Source organism: Tenrec ecaudatus, chromosome 5, assembly GCF_050624435.1.
Source record: "Tenrec ecaudatus isolate mTenEca1 chromosome 5, mTenEca1.hap1, whole genome shotgun sequence".
Taxonomy (NCBI): Eukaryota; Metazoa; Chordata; class Mammalia; order Afrosoricida; family Tenrecidae; genus Tenrec; species Tenrec ecaudatus.
The window spans coordinates 93,089,340-93,117,006 of record NC_134534.1 but is presented as its reverse complement, the minus strand read 5'-3'; the positions used below and the strand labels follow the sequence as shown (position 1 = coordinate 93,117,006).

At 41.7% G+C, this 27,667-nt stretch overlaps 1 pseudogene; it reads left to right on the top strand.

Moving 5' to 3' along the window:
- Window positions 1–26,968, top strand: part of LOC142449189 (thimet oligopeptidase-like) — a 43,937-nt pseudogene extending 16,969 nt beyond the window's left edge.
- The last annotated feature ends 699 nt before the right edge of the window (window positions 26,969–27,667 follow it).

The window sequence follows — 27,667 nt, the reverse complement described above, 5'->3', positions numbered from 1 at the left end:
CTCTGAGCATCATACCCCATTGAAGAAATCAGTCTGATTAAAGGAACAGACTAGAAAGAGAGGAAGTCAGACTAGTCATTTGGGTTTAAGGAAGATGATGCAATTATTTAATCTAGTCTCCCAACCAATGTTACGTTGTGGAGTCTTGGGCTTGTCTTTAAAGAAGCAGCCATCTAAGTGATGTGTTGGCTAAATCCACATGAAAGAATCACATTAGCCCGTGTGATCAAATAATTAATCATCATAATTTATGATCAGAGGGGGGAATGTATTAGAACTTAACTTATGAACACCCTGGTTCAAGAGGTTATGGATGGCAGTGACAGCCCCAAATCCATGTGAAGAGCCCTCACGTAGATGAACCCTCCACAGAATGCTTTCTGATCAGTAAGCAAGGGTAGACAATCTTACCTTCAGGCAGAAAGAATATCTTGGAGAGTGAATAGCCTCCACTCCTCTGGCCACCTGAGGGAGGGGCAGTCTCTCTCTTATGGGTTTGCTTACGTGTGTCCTTGACCTTGGTGGAAGTCACTGTACTGGGACAGTACAGGGGTTGCATAGTCATGATCATGCCCTATCAGTCTCCCCCTGACTGCCGTGGTCAGAAGACCCTGGACCAGTCTTGTAAGCCCTTCTATCTGACAATGTGTGTGTCCCAATCATGGTCCCATTCCTGCTTCTGTCGTCCCACCTATAATTGTGGTGTATTGATCTGCCACCAACCATGCTTTTGTGACAGTTTCCTTGCCCCCACCATATCGTATTAATCTCTTATCCTAATTGTGAACCCTCAGACACCATTTCAACCTCTTGTTGATGATCTCCCTCATCCAGATGATGTGCCTGTGTCTTTGTGTTGTCTTTATCTGTTAAGACACGCTAATGTTCTCTTTAAATTAAAAAAGAAAATAGAAAAGAATCTATATGCAGAATTATTCTGTATCAGACTTGTATATATTCATGGGCATTCTCCTTCCCATACAAGTTCAGCTTTAGTGCAAATCTATGTACCCACTTATGTTGTCTTATTGCTAGGTCCAGTGAGTCAAGTTGGCTCTGACCATAGCAACCCTATGTACCACAGAATGAAACGCCACCAGATCTTACACCATCCGCACAATTATTCCGATTGTTGAGGTCATTGATGAAGCCACTGTGTTAACCCATCTTGTTGAGGGCCGTCCTCTTTTTCGCCGCTCCTCTCCTTTACCAAGCATGATGTCCTTTTCCAGGGACTGGTCTCTCCTGATTTCAGGTCCAAAGTATGCGAGACAAAGTCTTACCAGTCTTGCTTCTAAGGAGCATTCTGGCTGTAGTTGTGAGACAGATTTGTGGTTTTTTGGCAATCATGGTGCATTTAATATTCTTTGTCACACCATCATTCTAATGCGTTGATTCCTCTTCAGTCTTTCTTTCTTAATATCCAACTTTCACATGCATATGAGGCAACGATTGCAAATACCATGGCTTGGATCAGGAACACCTTAGTTCTCAAAGTAATATCTTTGCTTTTCAACACTTTAAAATGATCTCGAGCAGCAGATTTGCATGATGCAATGCATCCTTTGATGTCTGGACTATTGCTTCCACGAGCATGACTGTGGCTCTAAGCAAGACAAGTTCAATCTGGTCGCCATCTACCTTCATGTTTTTGCCTGCCCCTTAGCTCCTGTTAATATGTGTCTACCCTCATCTATCTGGTTGTGAGGAGTCGGGTCTTTGCAGTGAGTTGAAGTGCATACGGAAGGCTGCAACCCTTGATCTTCACTGGCAAGTGCTTCAGGTCCTCCTCACTTTCAGCAAGCAAGGTTATGTCATCTGCATCTGGCAGGTTGTTCATAAACCTTCCTCCCATCTTGATGCTGAATTCTTTGTAGATGAAGTAAGTCAGGTGAGAGGCCCCCACCCTGACGCACACCTTTTCTGATTTGAGACCATACAGTATTCCCTTTTTCTGCTCCCACAGCTGCCTCTTGATCCAGGTACTGGATCCAGGTACAGGCTCCACATGAGCAAAATGAAGTGTTCTGGACGGAATTCCCCTTCTTCGGAAGGTTATCCATAGTTTGTTATGGTCCATGGTTGTGTTCCAGAATCCACTTATAGATTATTGTTATTGGTTATTGCAGGGTTGTATACATAATAGTTATGATAGGTTTTTTGTGTGTGCCAACATGGCACCTGTAAGAAGATATGGGCGAAGCTTAGCCTGTCAATCAGGTCGCAGCTTTTGAGATGTGACCGAGATAAATGGCTCTCTGGAGACAGGCCCCTCTCTTTCTCTACCTTCACCTTCATGCCAGTGAGCCATTCTGAGATGTGCAAGGGCCCTGGGATGCGTCCACTGCCATTGCATCCACAAGCCTTTGCATCCACCGGCCTGTGATCTTCCTGCATTCTGCATCATTGCATGTGGCTGCACGAGTCTGAAGAAGGACTTAAGGACTAGTATCAGACTTATGGACTTGAGTTGGACTGGGCTGGGATGTTTTCCTGATATATACCTACTTCTTGATGTATATGAGTGCCACTGAATTTGTTTCTCTAGTCAACCTGCCCTAAAACAATAGTATTGAACTCTGTTGGTTGTAACTCTTATACTCTTTCCAGTGTTTTCTTTTATCTTGACCATTTTTTAATGTTTTTGCCTGCCCCTTAGCTCCTGTTAATATGTGTCTATTCTCAGTTAGTGATTTACCTTCCCAAGCCTGCTAACCATCCAAAAAGATTTCCTTTTGTGTGAGTCTTTGCTTGTTTTTTTAAAATTTCTTTTCTCTATGATTTTTTAATAATCATGGTATTATACAACATTTATCCTTTGTTTCTAATTTCATTCAGCACAATGTCTTCTAAGTTCACCCTTATTACAAGATGTTTCATTGATTCCTCATTATCCTTTACTATTATATAATATTCCACTGTGTTTATCCATTCATCTATTGGGGAGCATTTAGGTTGTTTTAATCATTTTGTTATTATGCACATTCATATTTATTATTATTCATATTAATATTTATATGATAAACATGAATGATATTATTCACATTCATATTTGATAAATATGAATGTGCATATATCTATTTATGTCATAAGTCTTATTTATAAAGAACATATACCTGTGGTGGAATTGCTGGATCATACATATGTTATTTCTATTTCCAATTATAAGGAAGCATCATACTTTTTGGAATTTGTGAATGTACCTGTTCATGTCTTCTGTATATTTTTTACTTGGATTATTTGTCTTTTTATTTTTAGGAGTTGAATTTTTCTGTATATTTTAGAGATTAATTCTTTCTCTGATGTGTCATTGCCAAACAAATTTCTTAATTTGTGGATTTTTTTTATTCCTTATAGTGACATATTTTGATGTGAAAAAATGTTTCATTTTAGACAGTCTCAATCTTCTAGTGTCTTATATTATCTGTTCATTTTTGTTGTTGGATAGTGTATGTCATGTGTGAAAATTTCTAAATTTGTCCCTAATTTTTCTTTGATGGTCTTTATAGTTTTAGGTTTGTCATTTACACCTTTGACTCATCTTGAATACGTTTTTATATAGTGTGTGAGATCTGGGTCCTGCGTAATTTCTCTACAAACATATTTTGTTTTCCCAGCATCATTTGTTAAAGAGACTATCTCTTCCCTACTTAATACAGAGCAGCAATTCATCAAAGATCCACTGTCCTCCGGTAGCTGGGTTGTCAATTATTTTCCATTGGTCTATGTGTCTGTCATTGTACAAGTGCCAAGCTGTTTGGATTAGTGTGCCTGTATACTTTCATTTGAGACCAGGAAGTGTGAAGCCTCCTATTTTGTTCTTTCTTGGTAGTGCTCTGCTTACCTTGCATCTCTTTTCTTTCAATATAAAGTTGGTGATCAGCTTTTTCATCTCCTTCTTCCATTTATATAAGTGACTTATGGTTCCTTATAGTAGTATTTTGTAGTTTTCTCTGTATAGGTCTTTCGGTTCTTTGATTGGACATCATAAATGTTACTGTTTTCCTAATTTTTCAGCGTTCTCTTTGTGTGCTGATTTTGTACCTAACCTGCTGCTTGCTGAACATCTTATTTAATTTGTCATGAGTGGCGTGATCAATAATTACTTAACGCTCTTTAACATTTTTTAATGCTCAGTTTATTCACTTCACACTCACATCAAATGATCTTAAAATTAATTTAAGTCATTAGCTATAAGGATAACACAAGATGAATTCAGCATCATATCTGTTACTGGCCCTTAGTCCCGTTAGGCATTGCCTTCACTGGTGTACTCGCCCGGGTAGAGTTGGAGTGAGCAGGAGTTGATGTCTCCTCCTTGGTTCCTAGCTCTCTGAGTTCAGTCTCTCTAACCGGGCCTTTAAAGGCGGTTTTGCTGACTCTTTGCTGCCCTTCTTGCGTTCGGCCAGGTTTTATCAGGGTTCCCCCAAAGTGTCCAGGGAACTTCTAGGTGCCGGCCTGGTGGGTGGTTGGCTTCTTTTCAGTGAGTCTGCAGTGATTCAGCATTTCTTACTGGGCTTTTAGTCTCTCTCAAAAATGGAGTCCCTTATGTTCATGATGGTATGTAATTCAGCCTCTTATAGTGAAGTTCCACGTGTTGTAAAGTAGTTAGTTCCACATCTTGCAAGGCAGTTCCATGTCGTGTAAGGTAGTTTTAACACACTGTCATCATACTTCAAGAGACTTTCTTGCTAAGGCTGTAGGAAAATCTTGGTATTTCCCTATCATCAGAAAATATAATTTTACTTCTTTGCCAGTGTGGATGCCTTTAATTTTCATGTGCTGTCTTCCTGCTCTGCGTAGGGTTTCCAATGCAATGCTGAGTAGAGTTAGTGGTAAAGGCGATCCTTGTCTGCTCCCACCTGAAAAGGAAATATCTCACTTTCTCTTTGCTGAAAATAATATGGTTAATTTATCTGGTAAATATAGCCATAATTATACTGAGGAACTTTCCTCCTATTCCTATTTTGTTGAGCATTTTTGTTTGTTTATTTGTTCTTTACGTCAGAAGTGGGAGTTATATTTTGTCAAATGGCTTTTCTGCATCAATAGGTATTATCATGTATTCTTTTCATCTGTTTAATTTATACAGTGAATTGCATTAATTAATTTTTCTAGTGTTTAACCATCCTAACATACCCTATATGAACCCCATAATGCATTGTTTTGATAGTTTGTTGAGAATTTTTGTATCTCTATTCATGAAGGACAATTGTATGTGTGTATAATATAATATAATATAATATAATATAACATAACATAACATAACATAACATAACATAACATAACATAACATAATATAATATAATATAAATGCTTTTGCCTGTCTTTGGTATCAGAATTATGTTCATTTCAGAAAATACATTTGGAAGTATTCTCTAATTTTCTGTATTCTGGATGAGTTGTAGGAATTCTTAAAGAAGAATGTCAACTCTTCTTTAAATATTGGGTAGACAGTACAAAGCATTTGTTGTTATTATTGGGAGCTTTATCAATAACTTGTTCAATTTCTTCTTTTGTTATATATCTGTTCAAATTTTCTAACACATTGACAGTTTAGGTAGGTGTAAGAAAAGAAAAACAGTGTGCCCTGAGGTTGGGCAATGTTTCACCTTTGTCTTCACAAGAGGGAGGAGGAGCATCACCATCAGCAGCATCAGTATCCAAGGCAAATGGTTAGACATCTGGGGTAGTTACATAATTTCATGTCAACTTGAACATAGAAAAAGTGTAGGGGTGGAGTTTAGCTGTCAATCAGATCACAGCCTGTTGGTGACTCCTTGTGGGTGTTCCCTTCTCATAAGGAGGTCCCTGGGCACTCCCCGCCTCCTGGATGACCCAGGTTGCTGCCAGAGGCCTGGAGATGCATCCACCACCATTGATTGAATCCACAAGATTTTGTACCCACCGACCTGTGCTATTCCTGCATTCTGCATCATTGCTTGTGGCTTCATGAGTCTGAAGAGGGACTTAGGGACTAGTATTGAACTTATGGACTTGAGTTGGACTGGGCTGGGATGTTTTCCTGATATACAATTATTTCTTGATGTAAAGCTTTTTTTTTTTTAACACATATGAATGCCTATGGATTTGCTTCTCTAGCCCACCCAGTGTAACACGCCCAGGGAGTGAACAGAGAGTGTCTCCTGCCTCTAGGGAGGAAAATCAGATTTCTCAGAAATCTAAGGAGAAGGTCATTTGGCAACCCCAAAGTCTATTTTATTTGGTATGAAAGTTCTTGTCTTTATTTTCTTATAACAGATATGTTTTATGAAATCATATTGGGAATAGAAAAATCAAAACTAAGAAGAGAAGCAATGTTGTCATCTATAATTTGGGTTGATTCTGGGCCTAGGTTTTCTGATCTCTTATACTCACAGAATTTTTATTAACTCTTACATTTTCTGCTTTTTTCTATTTTTCTTCTACTTAAAAAAGAGTTTCCCACACTCATCATTCTTTGTTGTTGTCCTATTCCTTGTTTATCAGAGTCAACAATTTTCCTTACCCAGGCAGTTTTTTGCTGATTGGATGACTTCTACTGACACACATCAAATGAGAGCAATTTCCAAGCTTGAGTGCTTCCCACTGCCCCGCCTCTCTCTCTCTCTCTCTCTCTCTCTCTCTCTCTCTCTCTCTCTCTCTCTCTCTCTCTCTCTCTCTCACACACACACACACACACACACACACACACACACACACACACACACAAACATACATACATTTTCAACCTGTGGGTCTAGGCATCTCCAGCAGCCCCTTGTCATGCTATCACTACATCATGATGCTCTTTACAGTGAGAGTGATGGAAATGTATTAAGCCAATTCTACACACCTGTTTAAAATATGGTGATGTATTTCCCAGATCTCAAACAGAACCAACAGCCTTATAAATGTGGGAAGGCTTTAAAAGGTTTATGGAAGAAAGAAAAGAAAATGATTAGGGCAAAGAATGTACAGATGTGCTTTATACAATTGATGTATGTATATGTATGAACTGTGATAAGAGTTGTATGAGCCCCTAATAAAACTTTTAAAAAAAAGAAATGAAGTCATAAAAAAAAGGTTTATGGAAAAAAAAGATCATTTCATTCAAATTTGCTGACCAACCTTTTGAAGACTAGTCATACAATTATGTTAAGTAATGTTGAATAAAATGTTTTAGCTAAGTGTGCAGGAGCAGAAATCCAAAAGTCAATCTTGGATTTGTGTTCATGGCAAATTCCACATGGCACAATTTCTATTGATGATGTTAAACCAGCTACTATGAGTTCAATGAACACTATGGAATATCATCACCTTGCCAAAACACTCTGGGTGATTACTATCCCAGGTTGAGTCCCTAGGATGCGACTCTGGGTAGACTTCAGCATTCAGGATGCTTTCTAAGGAAGGTCTGTGGGCATGAGGTACTGGTAGTTCAGAGGTAGAAGTCTCACCTTCCATGAAAGAAGCAGGTTCGATTCCTGGCCAATGCTTTTCATGTGCAGTTGTCAGTATCTGACTCTTGAATTGATTCTGGCTCCAAGTGACACCATATAGAGTTTCTGCGGCTGTAAACTTTTATGGGAGCAGATAGCCTCAACTTTTTCTACAGAGCAACTGGTAGATTTGAACTAGAGAACTTTTGGTTTGTCCAATGCTTACCTAACAGCACCACCAAGGCCCCCAGTAAGAAAGATAGCATTTAGTTCTGAAATCTTCCATGAGGCTTCTAGTAGGGAACATTACTTCATAGCTCCTAACAGTAAGGGCATGGGGGTGTTTGGAATGAGTTAAAACAAAAACCAAGAAGTGACTGACACATTGACTCTGTCCCATGCTGCTCTAATGTGTGTTGGAGTAGAAATGTTCTTCAGAGGATTTTCATTAGCTGGATTTTCTGAAACAAAGCAGGCATTTCTTCTGAGATGCCTCTTCCTAATTCCCAGCACCTGAGCCTCTCTTTACTGTTCTAAAAAAAAAAAAATGTTTTCCCTCCAGAGACTCTATGGTAGATTGCCTTTTCCAAAGAAGGCCATGATTCCTGCCTCCATTTTTGAGTTTTAGGATCTCTTCCCATCTAAATAGGCTGAGAACTAACAAAATGATCAAGCTCCTTTTGCTTAACCCTTGTTTCTCTCCTTTCCCGTTTTAGTATAAGAAGCAAGGGAGAAAAAAAAGCAGGCAAATCTTTCAACACGTAGCTTGTAAATCTCCTCGGCCATATATTTAGATCCATCCCCTGTGAGTTCTGCTTTCCACATAACTGCAGGAAACACTCTCAGCAAACTCTCTGCTGCTACACAGCCAGGATCTCTCCCAGTTCCCGACCACACACTGCTCACTGCTTGGCCCTCCTTAGCAGCATCCTGAAGGGCCACCTGTCTCAGTTACTTAATGCCACCTGTCTCAGTTACTTAATGTCTCAGTTACTTAATGTCTCAGTTACTAAAGGCGCCACGGTGGGTGGTTGTAAAAACATGCACGTATTTTCTCATCGTTTGGGAGGCTAAGGGCCAAAATTAGGGTCTTGACCATATTGATTTCTCTTGTGAGTCTTCCTTCTGGTTTCTGTTCTCTACTGAAATTCCTTGCCATTCCTCGAAGGTTCTGGACATCGACAATTAGCTCTCTCTGTGTGTCTCTTTCTACTCTGCTCTTTTGATAAGTCAGAAATGACTAGGCTGGGGATTTGCCCAACTAGAACATAACCTAACTCACACAACAAGGAACACTCCTAGTTCCAAACAGGATTATATTCAGAAGCACAGAGTAGATTTTTAACAAGTACTTGAGTGAGGGGGACCACATTTCTATCTATCTCTAACAGTGGATTTCAATTAATAATCTGTCCACAGTGATTTAGGCTTTATCGGAATCTGTTCAGTATTTCTTCAACATGTTCAGTACTTTGTTCTGAGATTCCACTGACAGAATCTTTATTGTCGATATTTTGATTAACTGACAAAACCCCTCAAACTAAAACATAAACTCCACAATCTTGCCTTAGTGGACCCATATCATTAATTCACAATCATTAAACTTTATATTTCTTTCACTCTGGTGTGACAGTCTTTAAATCCACTACTCCACTTACCTCCCAGGTTTCTGTTAATATAAATTAGAAAATCCATTCCGTCATAGTGGTGTGTATTGTAAATCATGACTCACACTTTGTACTTCCACTTTTGGATGTGCATAATTATAGGCCTACAAACAAATACAGGTTATATAAGCGGTGCCTACAGGACAACTACCTCAGAGGAAGACACGAGACCTTTTCCAGATGAAATGTGACTCATTTGAGCAGGACAAAGGGCTGCTTTTACTGTTGTACCAGAGAGCTATAAGACCACTCTCGATACAATGACTTGTTAGAGGAACTCAGGAGCTGCCATGCAGTTGCCCTCCTGGATAAGATTGCTTCAAGAGAATGAAGCAAATCAGCAAATACTAAAAGTTACATGTGTGTGGAGGAAAACAGTCACAGGCCTTCCAGAGCCCTCTCCCACGGTTGAGCTCACACAGGAAGTGCGTCATTCATCAAGGATTAATTATAACCACAGGAGAAGTGTTGTCTACCAAGAACACTCATTAAACACTCGGTACCTTGGGATTTCCAAGACTATGTCAATTATATGAGCTATGGATAGATTGTCGTACATATTCTCTATTTTATCTAGAACTTTACCAAAAGGGGCTCATCATTTTAGAAACTCACACTCCCGATGATCTGAATTGCAACACCTGTACAAGTAGTCTGCATCCGTGGTCAATGCAACCAAAGTGATTCTGTGGGTGTATGTGTGTGCGCATGCTTGTATGTTTACTTTTTATGATAATACGATCTTCAGTATAATATACTCTCTATTATAATATGCCAAATATAGTGAAAAAATTCTAATGGAACATCGACTGACTTTTCTCAAATCCAAATGTATATAAGTAGTAACAGATACTCATGATCTCCTCATCTTTAATGAAATTATGCCTGACCATCGTACCATCTCTTCTGCCACATGAATAAAGTTTTTCACAGGTTGTTTCCGTTGTCTATTTCTATGCAACTAACTCCCTAGAAAACAGTGGATTAATACAACAAAAGGACTGTTGTCACTCCCAGGTCTGTGGCTTGCTGGGATCCATAGGGTGCTTTCTAACCCACAGAGTGTCAGCAGCTATCAGCAGGCTTGCCCAGCTGGGACATGTGAGATGGCACACTCACCTGGGGTTCTTGCAGCCTCAGGTAACAGCCTAGCCATTGTTATGCACTGTGTGTGGTGTCTTGCTTGCCTTTTACGTGGCCTCCCTATGTGACTTTCAAAGATGAAATGTTCCAAGTACGCAATAGCCCAATCTTAAAAGTTACAAAGTAATAATCCATTCTTTTAGATGACAATGAAAACCATAGGTGGAGTCAATATTCAAAGTGAAGGGAAATAGATTGGTAGCCATCTTTAACCGACCACAATACATAGTAGATGAATTAGAGACTAAAATCACCAAATGCAAAACAAACAAAATAAAACCTTGTCATTTGCCAATGAATCTTTGTACTCACATGACACTAAGTGTATCTGAGCAATGCCCCCTGGCTCCCAGTAGTGATCACAGAAGAACTCATAGCTCTGTCCTGCCTCTTCCCTTCGGTGGCTCATGTCAGATACCTTACAATGTGATAGATGTGATTTAGGTGCTTGAATGTTGTAATTCCTTTTAAAAAATGGGGTGGGGTTCTGCTACTGAATTTCGAACACAAAATAATTCAGGTATGAATGAAAATGAAATACACTTGAAATAATAAAGTGTTTTTAAAGAAATAGAGATCATATGATAATGCCAGATTACACATATAGTAGCCAAAGTCTCCCAACATTAGAAAAACTTGTTTTGGAAGTAAAATAAGTATAAAATAAGATACCACAGTTATCAATTGCTTTAAGTGCCATAAAAAATAACTTGTAGTTTGAATATGATAGCTCAAATACTCAGGAGAGTGAGATTTCTAGGTCAGCCAGTGTAGAAGAAATCAAAACAATGAAAAAGACATAGTGTTTGAATATTGACATATTTCATGCTAAGGATAATCCACTTCTCTATAAACCACATTCACTCAGCAAACACCACATGCTTATCAAGGTAAACGCTGTATTTACATGTATTTTTCTTTTTATGTAGAGTGCAAAATATTTTCAGTTGTGGTAAGACTTTAATAAAATTTTATTTATTTCATAATAAATTAATTGCAAGATTGTACAGGCTTTCAGTATTTTGTTTAAACTTTATTTTCCCCATAACTCTTGAAAAGTTGTTTTAAAGTAAACAAAAAATCTTTAAAGAATTTACAGTCTCAGAAACTCGCAGAGGCAGTTCTACCCTGTCTTTCAGGTTCACTATGAGTCCGAATTGACTCAATTGGCTTTGGTTTACTAAGGTTAGGTGTATAAATTGAAATACATATATATAATTATATACATAGTTATCTTATCTCTAAATAAGTTGTATTGTTTATTAATTTCATCATAAGATTGTGAGGGAAGCACTGAAATATTTTTACGGGAAATTGGTGATTTCTGAGGTTTTATCACATGGGGCAGTTGGAATCCCTGACTCCCCTTATTTGTTAGTGTTTTATTGCTGGTAGCAAATGGCCTCAAGTTCAGTGACTTCTCTTTGTTCTGATTCTGGGGTCACTATCATTAGCTGACAGCATGTTGGCCTAACTCGTGGATACAGAATGTAGAACTGAACACAATATTGCGTAGTCCATGACATCTTCATGAACCTTCCTGATCTGTTTGAGCCCAGAGTTGTGACTTTTGTGTCGATCCATTTCATTTAGGGTTTCATTTGTTTTCACTGACTGCTCTGCTTTACTAAACACAAGTCCCTTTTCTAGTGATTGGCCTTTCCAAATGATGCAGTGAGCTGAAGTCTTTTTGTCTTCACGTCTAAGGAATATTCCAGTTACATTTCTTTTAAGGCTCATTTGTTTGTTTTTATGGAAATCTACAATATATTCAATACTTTACCAACACCACGGTTCAAATGTAACAATTCTTCTGAAAAAGTGCTTTAATTAAGAAATTCTTACTTAAGTATTATGTCTTTTAAGATTTACCTATATGGTACCAAAATGACAATAGCAACTTGAACATACACACGTTGGAATACTATGCATCCCTGAAAAAAGCAATGGAACCATGAAACACCTCGTGATCTGGAAGGACCTGGAGACCATTGTGCTGAGTGAAGTTAGTCAATCACAGAAGGAAAAAATAAATTGTAGGAGTCCACTACTATAAGATAAATACCAAGATGAAGGCAGTCCACTGCTCTAAGGACATGTATTCTTAGAATCAAGTCCCTAAACTACGAGGAAGAAGGCTTGCCTAGCTCCCATGAAACATATGCTACTACCTCTCAATGTACATCTTCAAAACCACGTTGGCAGAGACCTGACCTCACCTGTGGACAGTGTTTCAAGACAGGTGGAGAAAGAGAAGATTATTTCATTGCTGTCATGTGAAATTGTGCTAAGATCACCCCAATCCAACAGATACTCCCACCAAAGTGACCAAGAAACCTTACTGGAAATTCAAGTCAAGGGTGGGGGAAGGGGGAATATACGTCTACAAGAAGTCAATGACAGCTCTATTGGTAGGAAAATGGGGAGGAACAACCTCCCCACAGGATAAAGAAAGTCGTAATAATACACCCTATCATCTGATCTCCCTTATGTTTAAATTTGTTCTATTTTTAAATATTTTCTACTTTCCTTTTTATTGAAGCCTTCACTTTTTTACTTTGTTATTCTTCTAAGGTTTTTTGGTTTATTTAAAAAATATTTTTCTGTATATGAAATCCAGGATAGCTAATGTATCGAGCCAGGATCTGGATTAATGTTTCCTTAGGGGTGTGGCAGGGAAGGTTGGGGATCCATGGGGAGTTAATAACGGTGAGTACATGGATGAAGGAAATGTTCTAAAACGGATTGTTGTAATGATGGTGCAACTCTTCTTGATGTGATTTAAATATTGAACTGCATTATGTGTGGGTGATATGCCAATAAAACTATGAGGGGATGTGTAATGGGGACCTTAAGCAGTGAGTTTATGCTAATGGTGGAGGAACAACTCAGAAAAGATGAGAATTGTTACATAACTTGGACAATGTGCTCAATGTCGCTGAATTTTAAAACTAGCATGGTGAAGCTGGTGTCTGTTTTCCTGTCTGTATCTTCAACAATAGCAACAACATAAAGGGATCAGAATTCATGGCAGTCTAAGAAAGCCAGCCAGGAGCCACATTGCTTTTTATGGTCTAGCCTCGAAAGCCACACAGTACCACTTTCACTGAGCAAAATACCACAGTTATCAATTATCTTAAGTGCCGTTGAAAATAACTTGTAGTGTCCAGAGTGATGTGTCATTGGAAAAATTGATTTTGTAACTAGTGCAATCGCCTTATACCCCAGGAGGATGACTGACAATGATTTGCTTTTCTGTTTTGATGGGGTTTTGTTTCCCTGCCTTTAGTTGGCTTGTTTGTGTTTGCTTATCTCTTGTTTTCTGCTAGTTGGTCTGTTGCTATTGTTGGGGTAATTGGTTTTATGGGGCTTTGAATTTGTCACAATACGACCACCAAAGTAAACCTGAAATATGCATATCCCAGGGACCAGCAGATGGATTATGGGTCCCCACTGAACTCTAGCCCCAATCCAAGAACAGTTGGTTCTGATAACCTGGCCTGTTTGATACTCACCTTCATGAGATGATCACTGAAGATAAGGTGCTACAGCAAAATGTGGTGATGAGAGCAGATGGTACCCGGCTATCTCTTGGAATGATGTCTGGGGTCGTAAAGGCTTGTATTCCAACAAGCAAGGAGTCAACTAAGCCCACATGAAAGAAGCACACCAGCTTGTGTGATCCAAAGATGAAAATATCAAAATTCAAACACGACAAAGGGAAAAGTATCAGAGCCTAAATTGAGAACACTCAATTTGTAGGCTATGGGAGACAGTGGGAGCGCAAAACCCATCTGTAGAGTATCTAGCCTGATCAAGTTACTGGCCGATTCCCCACAAGATTCTTCTAAGTGCAAGTCTTTCTTGCTTATTCCATGACAAAAATTTCTTCCCTGGCCTTTTAAATAATCACCATGGTCTTTTCTTTATTGCTATTTGTATTTTTGTCTCTATATTATTATTATTATTTTATCCTTACCACTTTATTATTTTTTCCTGTTTTTTAAAAAAATGTTTCTGTTGGGTTTTCCAATTTGTGAAGCATAGGAGAGTAAAGGCATGGAGATAAGAACTGATGTAAGGTTTTGTAGAGGAGGCATGGGTGGGGGCGGGAGATAGGGAGGGTGAGGGCTTGAGGGAACAAACAATGTATGTGGGAGGGGAAAGGGAGCACCCACTAGAACTGATGATGATTACACAATCATTTTTAAAGTGATTTAATCATTGCAGGGGCAGGAGAGAAGACAGTCTAAGAGTGGTTATGGTAATGATTGTACAACTTTTCTTGATATGACTGAACTATTGAATTGATGATGATTAAGTGCCATTAAAACTGTTAAGAGAAAATAACTTGCAGTTGATTGAAAATGACAGCTCTCATATTCACTATAGTAGGATTTACAATTCAAGCCAGTGCAATAGAAACAAATACAAGGTCACGAGAAACAGATGTGACTTGAATGTTGAAGTGCTCCATGTAAAGACAGTTTCAAAACTGCACCGATGATGAAGGCGTGGGGCTGACTCAACTCTTGATGGAGGAGTGGCAACGTCGCCTTATAAGAAAAGCTTGGGGATAAAATAACTTTGTATGACCATCTTTTTAAAATGCAATCTTCCCCAGTGCCTAAGGAAGAGAGTTGGGTAAGGCAATGGCCGGAACTATTTTTTTTTAAATAGACTTGTGGACTAAGAAAGAAACTTACTCTACAGAGTGAGGGTAAGGAAACACATAGAAGCAGAGCAAATAGCAAAGCTGAAACAGCTCTGAAGTATTCTAGTGGTCTGAAACCTCTCAGAGTTTGTGATCCAGTGTTTACTTAAATCACATCCTCAGAAAACAATAACAGGCATTTCAAGAATTCTCTAATGAGTCCATCAAGTGTTCACATTGTCTCCTAGGCACTTTTGTGCTGAACCGCATTTTCCTCTGGGAATTTGGGTCTGGTGTGTTTCAAAAATAAGCACACTTGCACTCATATTCTTTTAGGAGAATGGGATTACAAATTTATTTAGTCGATGATTTGTGTTCTGTGCTCTGGAGGAAAGGAGCCTGTGAAAAAGGTAGTGTGTGTAGAACATCAACAACAAAATGAAACAAGAAGAAAGTATTTCAGTTATTCTACTATTTGCTTGTGGTGTGACTACCTGGTCTTACTGGAGAGACTGATTTATCATTAGTTCCCATCAGGTCGATTTCAATTCATGGGAACTTCATGTGTGTGAGAGTGGAACTTGGAATTCTCAAGGTTGTGCCTTTGGGGAAGTAGATTACCAGGTGTGTCTTCTGAAGTGACTGTGGGTGAGTTATAAATGTCAACTTTTTACCTAGTAATCCAGCCCAAGGGGAACATCTAAATTAATTACACATAATTCAGTGGCTTCTTTTTAAAAAGGAGTATGATAATACTGATTGATCCTTTTTGTTCAGCAGTTCTCAGCCTGTGGGTTATGACCCCTTTGGGGGTCGAAAGACCCTTTCACAGGGGTCGCTCGATTCATAACAGGAACAAAATGACAGTTATGAAGTAGCAACAAAAATAATTTTATGCTTGGGAACAGCATGAGGAACTGTACTAAAGGGTCACGGCAGTAGGAAGGCTGAGAACCACTGCTATAGCGTATGCCACTGTGGTAACCCTAGCTCAGTGCCAGGAGTGTCATAGAAAAATTAAATTTTCAAGGGGAACCGGTTACAAGGATCTACATATAACCTCCTCCCTGGGGACGGACAACAGAAAAGTAGGTGAAGGGAGATGTCAGACAGTGCAAGATATGACAAAATAATAATTTATAAATTATCAAGGGTTGATGAGGGAGTGGGGAGTGGGGAGGGAGGGGAAAAATGAGGAGCTGATGCCAAGGGCTTAAGTGGAGAGCAAATGTTTTGAGAATGATGAGGGCAATGAATGCACAAATGTGCTTTAAACAATTGATGTATGTATGGATTGTGATAAGAATTGTATGAACCCCTAATAAAATGATTTTAAAAGGGGGATAAGAAAAATTAAATTTTCTAATGTGCTCCTGCTTATAGTGTCCGTGGTAGTTCCATAACTTCATGTTGACTATAAGATATATAAAAGTGTAGGAGTGATATTCAACCTGCCATTCAGGTTGAAGGAAGCTGCCTCCTTCTCATGAGGAGGGTCCTGGGACCCTGCCCTTCTCTCCTGGCCTTCACCTTCCTGCTGGCTGACCCTGGCTGCTGTAAGAGCCCTGTGATGCTTCCACAGCCATTGGATCCACACAGTTTTGCCCCCAAAGGCCTGTAATATTCTTGCATCCTGCATCATTGCTTGTGACTGTGTGAGCCTGAAGAGGGACTTATGGACTTGAGTTGGACTGAGCTGGGATGTTTTCTTGATATATAATTGCTTCTTGATATAAAGCTCTTCCTTATTTCTCTAGTCAACATGTCCTAACCAAGTGCCTAATGAAATGCATGGAAAGACAGATGTCCATGGAAGGCAGAAGCAGTGTCAACAGGAAATGTTAACCTTTGGAGCTCGTTCAGCACACAGCAGATAATCAATAGCATTTGTGGTTGTATGAATCAACACAGCACTATGCATTCAGGATTGCTTCCCTTCCCTAAGTGGTACAGCACAAGGCTGGGACCTTTCCAGCCTACAAGTCTTAGCATATAGGCTCAGAGAGTCGTTATGGTAGGAACAATTATGTATTTCCTACATCATTTAACCAGAATCAATGCCAGAGAAACCAAGCAATCATATTTTCAAATACTTTTGTTTGAACAAAGATTGCATTCTCAAAAGCTTAGTTCTTGTGTACAGTCATAAGTTTGCCTAATCTGAACCATGGAAGCAATATAGATCGCTACAGGAGCACAAAGAAATAAGCTTCACAAGTCAAGTATAAGGAGACGAGGAACATGGCCACTAAGTAACAAGCACAAGAAGAGCTCATCAACTAGCAGAGAAGTCCACTCAGAGGGATAACCCGCATTGCCTGGAAGCCAGAAAATCAACTTCAAAGCGAAGTCAAGACGCACTCCCAGGGGGATGGAGAGCAGAAAAGTGGGTGCCAGGAGAGAGTGGTTGGTGTAAGACATGGGGAATAAAAAGAGAATATTTACAGATTATAAAGAGGACTTGGGGAAGGAAGGGAGATAGGAAGGAGAAAAAAATGAGGAGCTGATACCAAGGGCTCAAGTAGAAAGAAAATGTTATGGAACAGACGATGGCAACATATGTACAGATGTGTTTGATACGATAGATATAGGTATGGATTGTGATAACAGCTCTAAGAGTCCCCAATAAAATGAAATAAAAAACTAAGTAAAATACAGTGCCTTAAGGTGGGAGACCACTGACACCTCCCCTTTACCGTTGACAGGCAGTTGATTTTGGCGTACCCACGAATCCCTTGCCAGCCCAGAGAAGCTCTCCAGCGCCTGAGACAGCGCAGCCCGTCCGACTTCACACCTCGCTGCGCTCCGGGTCTCCAAGCGAAGCTTTTCACTGCTCTTTGCCTCCCTCTCTCTCTGCTGCTTTCTTCTCCGGCGATCTCTCCACCAGATGTCCCGTCCAGAAGGCACGCGCATACAGGAAAACACTACCAAAGAGTAGGACTCCCCACCCACACGGCAATTGGATTTGCGAATTTTTACTTTATTTTATTTGGGTTTTGCAGTTTTGATCTATTATAATCCTAACCTGTTATATATATATATATATATATATATATATATATATATATATATATATATATATATATATATATATATATAACAGGTTAGGATTATAATTATATATATATTATATATATATATAATTATATATATATTCCAATGTTCTCCCACTTCTTCGAGTGCAACTGTAATCCTGAGACTGTGTGTGCCTTCCAGACAAAACCTGGGAGCCCTGCAAATTCTGGCACGCAGACCCAAACTAACACATTTCCTTCTTCATCTGAGTGTACAAAACTGCCCATATCCATGCTGCCATGGTAACAGAACTCCAGCAATGAGACCCAACCCCCTCTCCATCTTGGGTCTCTGGTCTCTGGTCTCTCTTTCTCGTCTCTTCCCATCCAGACTTTTTACCCTTCTTTCATCCTTATATATTCTCCTCAATTCTGTTTCCTTCCTTTTCTATTTTCTTCTTTAATTTTTCTTCTAAATAAATGGGTGGGGGGGAGTACCAAAAAAACCCAGAATTTTTTCAAAGCTCTGTATGTAATTTTTTTTTTACAAAATGACCATATTACCTTCAAAGTGCTCTCCATTGCACTTAGTACATTTGTCAAATCCACCCTCACATCAAAAACAAATGAGCATTGTCTTGATCTTTGATTTCTTTTAAAAAATCATTTTATTAGGGGCTAATACAACTCTTATCACAATTCACACATACATGAATTGTGTAAAGCACATTTGTACATTCATTGACTTCATCATTCTCAAAACATTTGCTCGCCACTTAAGCCCCTGGCATCAGCCCCTCATTTTCCCTCTCCCTCCCCACTCTTCCCTCCCTCATGAGCCCTTGATGATTTATAAATTATTATTTTGTCATATCTTGCCCTGTTTGACATCTCCCTTCACCCACTTTTCTGTTGTCCGTCCCCGAGGGAGGAGGTCACATGTATTGATCTTTGATTTCACTTGATGAATGAGGTGAGGTGACGATGGCGTCTTCCACTGGCTTGACTGATGTTTGCTTTCAGGGTCATAAGAATAGCACCATGCCTCCTCACCAGTAATGACCTTGGGAAAAATGTCTGGGTCACTTCGGAGCTGTTCTTTCAAAGCAGAGAAGGTTTCCACACTATGCTTTCTCCTGGTCAGTCAGAATCGGAGGCACACATTTCGTAGTCCTCTTTCTCATTCTCAAATCTTCCATTATAGTCACCGAACCAGACTTCAAGATAGTCCAGAAAACTTGCCCATCTCTTCAATGGCCTGTTGTTGATCTTCAGTAAATGAGGGGACACTCATGTGAAGAACAGAAGAAATTGAAAAACTAAGATCTTTAAACCAAAAGGAATTCCAGAAGATAAACCATAAGATAATATAATTAGGCAACATAATAATACACCCACAGAAAAGAATGGAATAAAAAGAAAATTGAATCAGTGAACGTAAAGACAATCATTCTCACTACTACAATCCGTAAAAGAAACAACAATAAAAGTACAAACAGAGCCGCAGAATGACATGGGACACTATCAAGAGAAGAAATCTTTGTCTCTTCCGCATCCAGAAACAATCAATCAAAAAACTACAAAGAAAACAGGATAAGAAATCACGAAAGAAAATTCCCCAACATTGCAAAGGAAGACAAAGTATCTATTCAAGAAGCTAATGAAGCATCTGGTCTATTTTGTTTTGTTGTTTTTGCTTTGTTTTGTTTTTCTGAAAGTCCCTAATCAGATATATGTGATACAAATATTTTCTCCTTGTATTTTTATTTGAATAAAATTGAGTTTATGAAAAACAAAACAAAACTGAGAGCCCCAAATAAGATAGACCCTAAAAGAAAAACCCCATGATATATCAGAGGCAAACTCCAATTTCAATCAAAAGGAGAGTCCGCTGCAAAGGAAAACTGAGAGGAACAAGCTCAGACTTCTCAACAGAAAGTATGCAAGCAAGAAGGCAATGGAGTGATATAACTATCAACCAAGAATTGTATGTCCAGCAAAATTATTCCTCAAATACAAGAGAGAAATAAAAGTCTTTCTGGATAAGTACAGACAGATAAGCAACAACAACAGACAAACTGGAGAGCACAGAATCACTCAGAAACCTGAACAGATCGGTAACAAAAGAAAAAATAAAGAAGGTCATCAAAAATTTCCAACCATGGAAAGCCCAAGACCAGAGAGCATCACAGTTTTAATGGCACATAATATGTATCATGCAAGTCAGTACTTCAACCGTATTAAGACGAGTTCTACAACTATCACCACAATTGATTTTAGAACATTTCTCCTTGCTTATCTTCATTGTTATTCGAGTCCCATTTCCCCACAACCTCTCCTGTCATAGCTCAAAAATCCCCATTAATTCAGTGACTGTCTCTGTAGAGAAAAATATACAAAACAACAACATAACCAACAATAACAAAGTAAAGCAGAAAAAACCCAATTGAGACGAAAGCAGAAAATATTTTTAAAATTAGAACAAATTTAAAATGGATCAAAAGAGAGATCAGATGATAAAGTGTTAAATATTAACCTAATAGCATCTGCAGCAACGCCTTTCCCAATACACGATGCATGATGGCAAGTCTATTTACATGCTTAGTCTACCATCAAAAGTGATCCACCAGACTTAATCCATGTCTATTTCACTTTGGGTTTTTTTTTTAAACAGAAACCATGTTTAAATGGGTCAAAAGGGAGATTGAATGATAAGGTATTACATTTTAACCTATCTATACAAAATGCTCTCTGACAACACTATGAAAATCCCTTGACTTACTGTAGGACTGAGGGGATTCACCAAAGACTTAATCCAAGTATGGACCCTGCAAATGGATTTTGGAATGCCCCTATCATCCATAGCCTCCTGCACACCAGGTATTCACAATTGAAGCTCTAATACCTTTTCCTCTTTTGGATCTGGATTTTATTATTTACAATCCTTGCATCACACACACTGGTGTGCTTCTTTCATTTGGACTTAGTTAACACCTTACTCAGATGGTTGCTGGTTTGAAGACAAACCTTAAATAACCCAGACTGTACTCTTTCTGGTACCCAGACAACATCTTTTTTTTATCACCACACTTTCCTATCGCATCCATCACTTCAATGACCTCTCCATGAAGGTGAATATCAAGAAAGGCCATGTCATAAGAACTAATTGTTCTTAGATTGGGGCTAGAATTAAGTGAAAACTAAAAAACCTTTTCATACATTTATGGTTTATATATGTTTACGATTCACCTTAGAAACATCATTGTCATGTTAAGTCAGACAATATTATATTATCAATCATCTCCCCTGGGAGATAAGGTAATTCTATTGATAATGTCGTCAATTTAGCCAATGATATATAATTTAAAACACAGCTGAGAAAAGGAAGTTATACAAATATAAGATGGCTACATACCACAATATATAAATTATTGACTTATACAGATTAAACCCTTAAGTGACTGAACACTATTTACACAAACTATGGGGGTTAAAGATACGGCAAAACTTTCAATATTATTGATAGTGACAGAACTCTGGCTACCAGATTAATGCATATCTTAATAAAGCCAGAAGGGCATTAAAATAGAAAGTGTACTATCTCATTGTGTACCCTCAAGGCAAGTGACCCTAACCAAAGTCCAATGGCCAGCAGTTCTATGACCTCATCCACTTCTCCCAATATGCAGTGGCAGCCTTCAGTGCAAGGACTACAGGTGATTTTGAGGCAGCATCCAGTTCACTTGGTGGGGTTCCCACCCAGAGTCCCACAGGTGTGGACTATGGAGACAGTTGTATAGCTCAGAAGTACAGAGGCTAAAGTCCCATTAATCTTTGGCACAAAGCTGGGGTCATTAATGGCTGGATAGAAAGGAGACCAAACCTGTCCAATGAGGAACACAGTAGCGGACATATTCTCTCCTGAGCTCCATACAAGTACTGATAAGTGATTTTTCATGAAGGGATATAGTTCCTTCCCATTTACCCACCAACGGAAATGGAATGATCTTCTCTGAGTCAGACATGCCCCACCTCCCCACATCTTGACTTGAATTTCCAGTAAGGTTCCCTTATCACTCTAGTAGGTGTGTCTGTTGATTTGAGGCGATCTGAGCGCATTTTGTTTGGCAGAAACGGAGTGGATTAGAAGATCACATGACTGGGAGCAGAAACCTGCCTTCATCGTAATGTTTCTCCTTATAGTAGTGGGCTCATACTATATTGGTCCTTTTTAATTGACTGCCTTCACCCAGTGTAATGACTTCCAGGTCACCCCATGTCATGAGGTGTTTCATTCCTACTTTTGGGGGGAAGCATAGTCTTCTACGGTGTGTCTATTCCACAGTTTCTTCATGCGTTCTTGGGCATTTGGATTCTTTCCAGCTTCTTGCTATTGTGAACTGTGCTGCGATCAGCATGGGAGAGGATATGTCTACTTGTGATCCGTCTCTTATTTCTTTGGGGTAATATGCCCAACAAAGGTATTGCTGAGTCATATGGTATTTCTTTACTCAGTTGTTTCAGGTTTTCCTAAACCTATTCACAGTGCCTAAAAGTTTCAATCTCTCTCCACTCTTTCCAGCATCTGACGGTCTCCGTTTCTTTGTATTGTTGAGGGTGTAAGATGATTTCCCACTGTTGTTTAGATTTGCATCTCCTTGATGGCTAGTGATCTTGACCATTTTCTCATGTGTATTTTAGGCATTCAAATGATGATTTTTGGCATTGTCTATTCATATCCTTTGCCCAGCTTTTAGCTGGATTATTTGTTTCATTCTGATTGAGGTGTTTCAGAATCCTAAAGATTTTAGTAATTAATCCCTTGTGAATTGTCATCCCAACCCAGGGGCTCTGTTTACTCTTTGATCAAGTCTGTTGATGTGCATAAGTGTTTTCGTTTTAATATGTCTCAGGTACCTATTTGGCTTCCCCTGTGTATGCTTCCTTCATTGTATTGGGTAGTCTGTTCTGAGGACTCTGAGAGCTGTGGGGCTTGCGTTTTCATTTTGTATATTGGGTGAGGAGGCATGGGTCCTGGTTCATTCTTCTGTAGTTGGAGATCCAATTATCCCAGCACCAATTGTTGAAGAGGATGTCCTTTCACATTTCATGTGGTATGTCCCATGCTGCTTCCCACCCCAGCCTGAGTTTGTCCTTTTTCTAAGTGTAACAACAACGCATACAAATATAGGTGTTCTTTCTCATATGCCTCCTGGAATGGTTGCTAGAATGATTCCCACGGTGGGGAGATTTGTGGAAAGTGTGGGGAAGACAAAGATTTGTCCAGAGTCCTTCTAGAGATACAGGGGCGCACTGCATCTGAAGGCTGCTCTGTCAGTGAATGCTAGGGGCTTGGCTGCACCCAGGCCTTCCCAGGTTCTGTGGGGGACAATGTGGATGTGACTGTACAGTAGTGGAAATGGCAGGTGGACCGCAAGACACTTCACAATCCGAAGGATTTTGAGGTGTTATGTGAGATCAGGGCAAAGGTCAGGGGACCCAGGGCATAGGTCAGTAGATTCTTGTCTATAGAGCACATAGAACTTGGAACACTGGTAACCAGGTACCCACATTCTAGAACCAAGCCTAACTGCTCACTGAGTCAAGACACTCAAAGCAGCAAGATATGTTCACGTGTTCTTAGGAGTTGCTCTCTACCCAGCGATGAAAAAGCAAGGGCAAAGAGCTGGACACTGACCAAAAGGAAGAGAAAGGCAACACGGGGTGGCCCAGGCCAGTCCGAGGCAGGCCAGGCCCTGCCTGTGTGATCCCGCCTGGGCAGTCCCACTCCCTTTCCCCAAAGAAATACCAGGCCCCAGACCATAACCATCCTTTGTCCTCCACAGGGACAGATAGGAAGTGAGGACAGACAGACTGCATGAGGCAGAACCCTGTTGGATGAGGTCGTGTATGTTCGAGATTGAACTGGAGTGAGGGCTGTGGGGAGACCTGGAGGCACGTGGGAAAGGCAGGGCGAGGGGGTAGATGATAAAAATGCTTTTCCATCTGCTGCTTCATCATGAGCTCTCACCACGGTGCCCACCGTCACGGGGTTCAAGAGGTGAGGTGTTGGGAGGGGTGTGGTCCATCAGGTCTGGCCCCTTTGCTGTTGGGGTGACAAAAATAGAGACCTGCTACAGAAACCTGCTTTCAATTCCCTGTATTACTTAGGACACTGGGATCTAGGGCTACATACTCGGGGTTTAGGGAGGCATGGTCCTGCTCTGAGCTGACCTAAGTGGGACAGCCACCACTTGATGAGAGCTGCTGGCATTGCCAGGCCACTGGTGACTCTGTGCCCGCTCAATTCCTCCAAGGTCCTACTGCAATACTGAGAGCATGCCCTTCCCACTCATTCCCAGTGGACTTAGTCTGAGCTACACGATGCAGCCTCCAGGCCAGTCCACCTATCCTGCGGTGACAGGTGCTACACTGGGATCTCCTAGGACACAAGCCGCAGAGAGGGGAGGGGACCGTCTGGATGATCCCCGAGCTCTCTCGGGGTGTTTTCTCTACAGAGCTGCCTGGAGGACATCCTCCAGGAGGAGGGGGGCAGAGGGAGACATATCACCCAGCCCAAGAAGGGTGCTGGCTAAGCCTCTGTATGGGTGCAGGGAGTGGGGACCCTACTCACAGATCCAAAATGACTACATGGGACCTGGGGTCCAGACAAAATCTGGATGCCACACATTTCCTCCCAGAGCTTTCCTCTCCAGGGCACCTGGCCCTCCCACCCCAAATCACCCACCACATTTCTCTCTTCCTCTCCTGATCTCTTCAAGTCGGTCATTCGCAAAGATTTTCAGGAACATCAGGAACGTGTCTTTCATACTGTGTTCACCTCCCATCAGCCCAGGAGTCTCTACACCTGTTCCTTTTCCCTCCAGAACTCCGAGTTGGCAGCAGCAATGACTGCCGTGCCCTCTGCATCCTCGCGCAGCCCCGCACACCCGCGTGCTTTGTAGGCTTCATCACCCTCACACCCTGAGGCTCAGGCTGGGATGCACATGTTCCTGCGACTTGTAATCTAGTAGAACCTACCACTGGGAACCATCCCTGTGTGGAGCTGTGTCCTGGCTCAGCTGCACACAGGTCCAGAGCAAGTCTTGTTCTCACAGGCATTGAGACGTTCACCCTGCCTGGCCCTGGATTGACTGTTGGCTGGTACTCTTTCTAAAGGGCTACAGAAGCTCTGACCTGATCCTCACACACTGACCCCGCGACGACCGACGCCCAAGGCTGGGGTGTGGGACAAAAGGACTTTGAGGAGGCCTTAGCAGTTACATGGCACCAGCTGTCTCAGACTGTGCCTGGGTCCCTGCATACATTCTTGTGTTGGCTGTAACTTGAGGACTGAGTTTATGTGGGCTCACAAAGAATGTTCTTTTATTATTAAGGGGGTAATATTATAAGTAAGTAAATAAATTCGGGGTCTTAATGCTTTAATCCAGAAACCCCTGTGGAACAGTAGATTACATGTTTAGCTGCAAACCTCAAGGTCTGCAGTTTAAGTCCAACGCCACTACTCTAGGCAAATGTGAGGACGTCTGGTCCCACAGAGATTTAAAACCTGGGAAGCCCAGAGGTGCAGTTCCACTCTGGCCTACAGGGTGACCATGAGTCAGAAGGACTGGGTGGCAGTGTGTTATATTTTAATTACCCCCACTTCAAATCCCACTCAGTAAACTCCACCACATTTTGTTTTGAAGTCTCTTGTGTCCCATCTCAGGCACATGTCACAAATGACATAGACTCTACACTCCTGGTGCCTCATGGTGCAGGCTCTGACGCCTTGTCTCACCTCTGCCCCCTGCCTCAGTGTGCTTGTTACACCAAAATAGATGTGCATGAGTCCTTCCTTGAACCGACAATGACCAAGTACTCACCTGCAGGTGAGGATCATTGGGCATGCTGAAGGTGGACCTGTGAGGCAAGACTAGGGCCGCCCAGGGTGCCCATTGAGCGGCATTGGTGCCAGCGCTCAGAGTAACCTGCCCTGTCTTACCACACCCTCTCCCTGCCCCCGGCATCCTTGTGCTCCGCTGGCTTCATAACCCTCATGTAGTGAGGAAGGAACTGGGGTGCACTTTTCCATGCAAGTGGTATCTAACACAATCCGCCACTGAGACCGCCCCCATCTCAGGAGGCGTGTCCCGTCTCAGCTAGGGGATGGTCTCTAGCCAGATTCTGGGATGGAAATCCTGGAAATAAACTCCATGGAAGTGCAATGTTTGCCGTGTTTGGAAGGCAAGAGAATATGCCCTCACGTGGTGAACTTGCCTCTCTTCCAGCACCAGAGCCAGACCTGGCCCCTGATCGGGAAAGACCTGAGCGCCTGGCACGGGGTCCAGACACCTCCCTGGGGCCACGTCCCACATCCCCAGGTGTGCAGGCGCCATCCACCTTGAGCCACCCACCCCCACCTTGTTCCATCACCTGCTCAAAGCACCGATCCTGTCAGAGAGCAGGGCATTTCCTGTGAGCCGCCTGCAGAAGAAGCTCCCCCCTGCCTGTCAGATGCCCCGCAGGCCCTCCTGACCCCGCAGGTCTACAGGGCTCCGCTCCATAAGGGCTCTGGAGAATCCGCTTGAATTTCTGGGCTCTCTGAGAACCTGGCTGGTGTCCCTGCCGCTCATTTCCGCGCAGAAGCTGCACCTGCACTGGGCAGTCTCCAGAGTCGGCGTCTCCAGCGGGAGTCCTCTGCCTGGTGGGAAGCGGAGAGGCAGCTGGAGGGCCACCGCCTGCCCTTAGGCCACCGCCAGCACTGTCCCCTGCCTTCCTGGCTGCTCTCTCACCAGGCCCTGCAGGACCGACGATGGCGTCCACGGAGCACTGGTCCTCCTGGCAGGGCTCAGTCAATCCCACCTGACGGAGCCGGTGCTGGAGGCCGGACTTCCAGCTGTGGCATCAGCTGCACAAGCAGATGGACCAGGACTTTCTCACGTCCTTTTGCAGCTGCGCCGCTGGCACAGGATCCCCGTGGAGTTCGTGGTGTTCCGGTCCGAGGACCTGGATCAGAGCCCGCAGCAGGGCCACTTGGTGTTTGGGCCAGCCTCCAGACGCAGCTGAGGGAGCGCTGGCGCTTGTGTCTCAGGCCCCTACAGCATCATTTCAGTGCCATCGAACACCTGGTTGTTGTCCATCACCTGAGTCAGGACTATCTGATGATGACAGAAGTGGAAACCTGGACCCTGTTTCTGTGCCGTCTCCAGGCTTGACTCCTGGAGCACCAGCTGCAGTGGCCTGTCTGTCCTCCAGCAACATCAGCGCCTCCTTCCATCCCCAGAGCCCTCACTGGGAACAGGTTGCAGATCTGCTGGGAGGCTGGGATTGATCCCTGCAAGCCCTCCTCAGGGAAGTTGAGCACCACGTTAAGCCCATGCTGATGCTCCTGCAGCTGTGGGGCTCAGGTTCATCTGGTTCTCTTGTAGGAGACTCCTCTAATCCCAATGCAGGAAGCACCAACTTCACAGCCCAGCAACTTCTAAAAGAATTCCTTATTTTAGGGATTATTTTCTGTAAATATTTACCGTCGCTTGATTTTCACCTTACAAATGTATCATTGATATGTTTTTGGTTTTTTTTTTTCATTAGAGGCCCCTGCCTCTGCCTCCTGGTCCCTGTGGAAGCCGCCTTGCCCCCAGGACCCTTTGATCGATCCCTCCCTACTGATTGCTCTGCAGCCTTGTTTAAGCCCCCTCGGGCTCTCTGCTTGTGCCTCTACCCTTGGGGACATGATGAGGTGAGGAGTCCTGGACCAGTCTACTA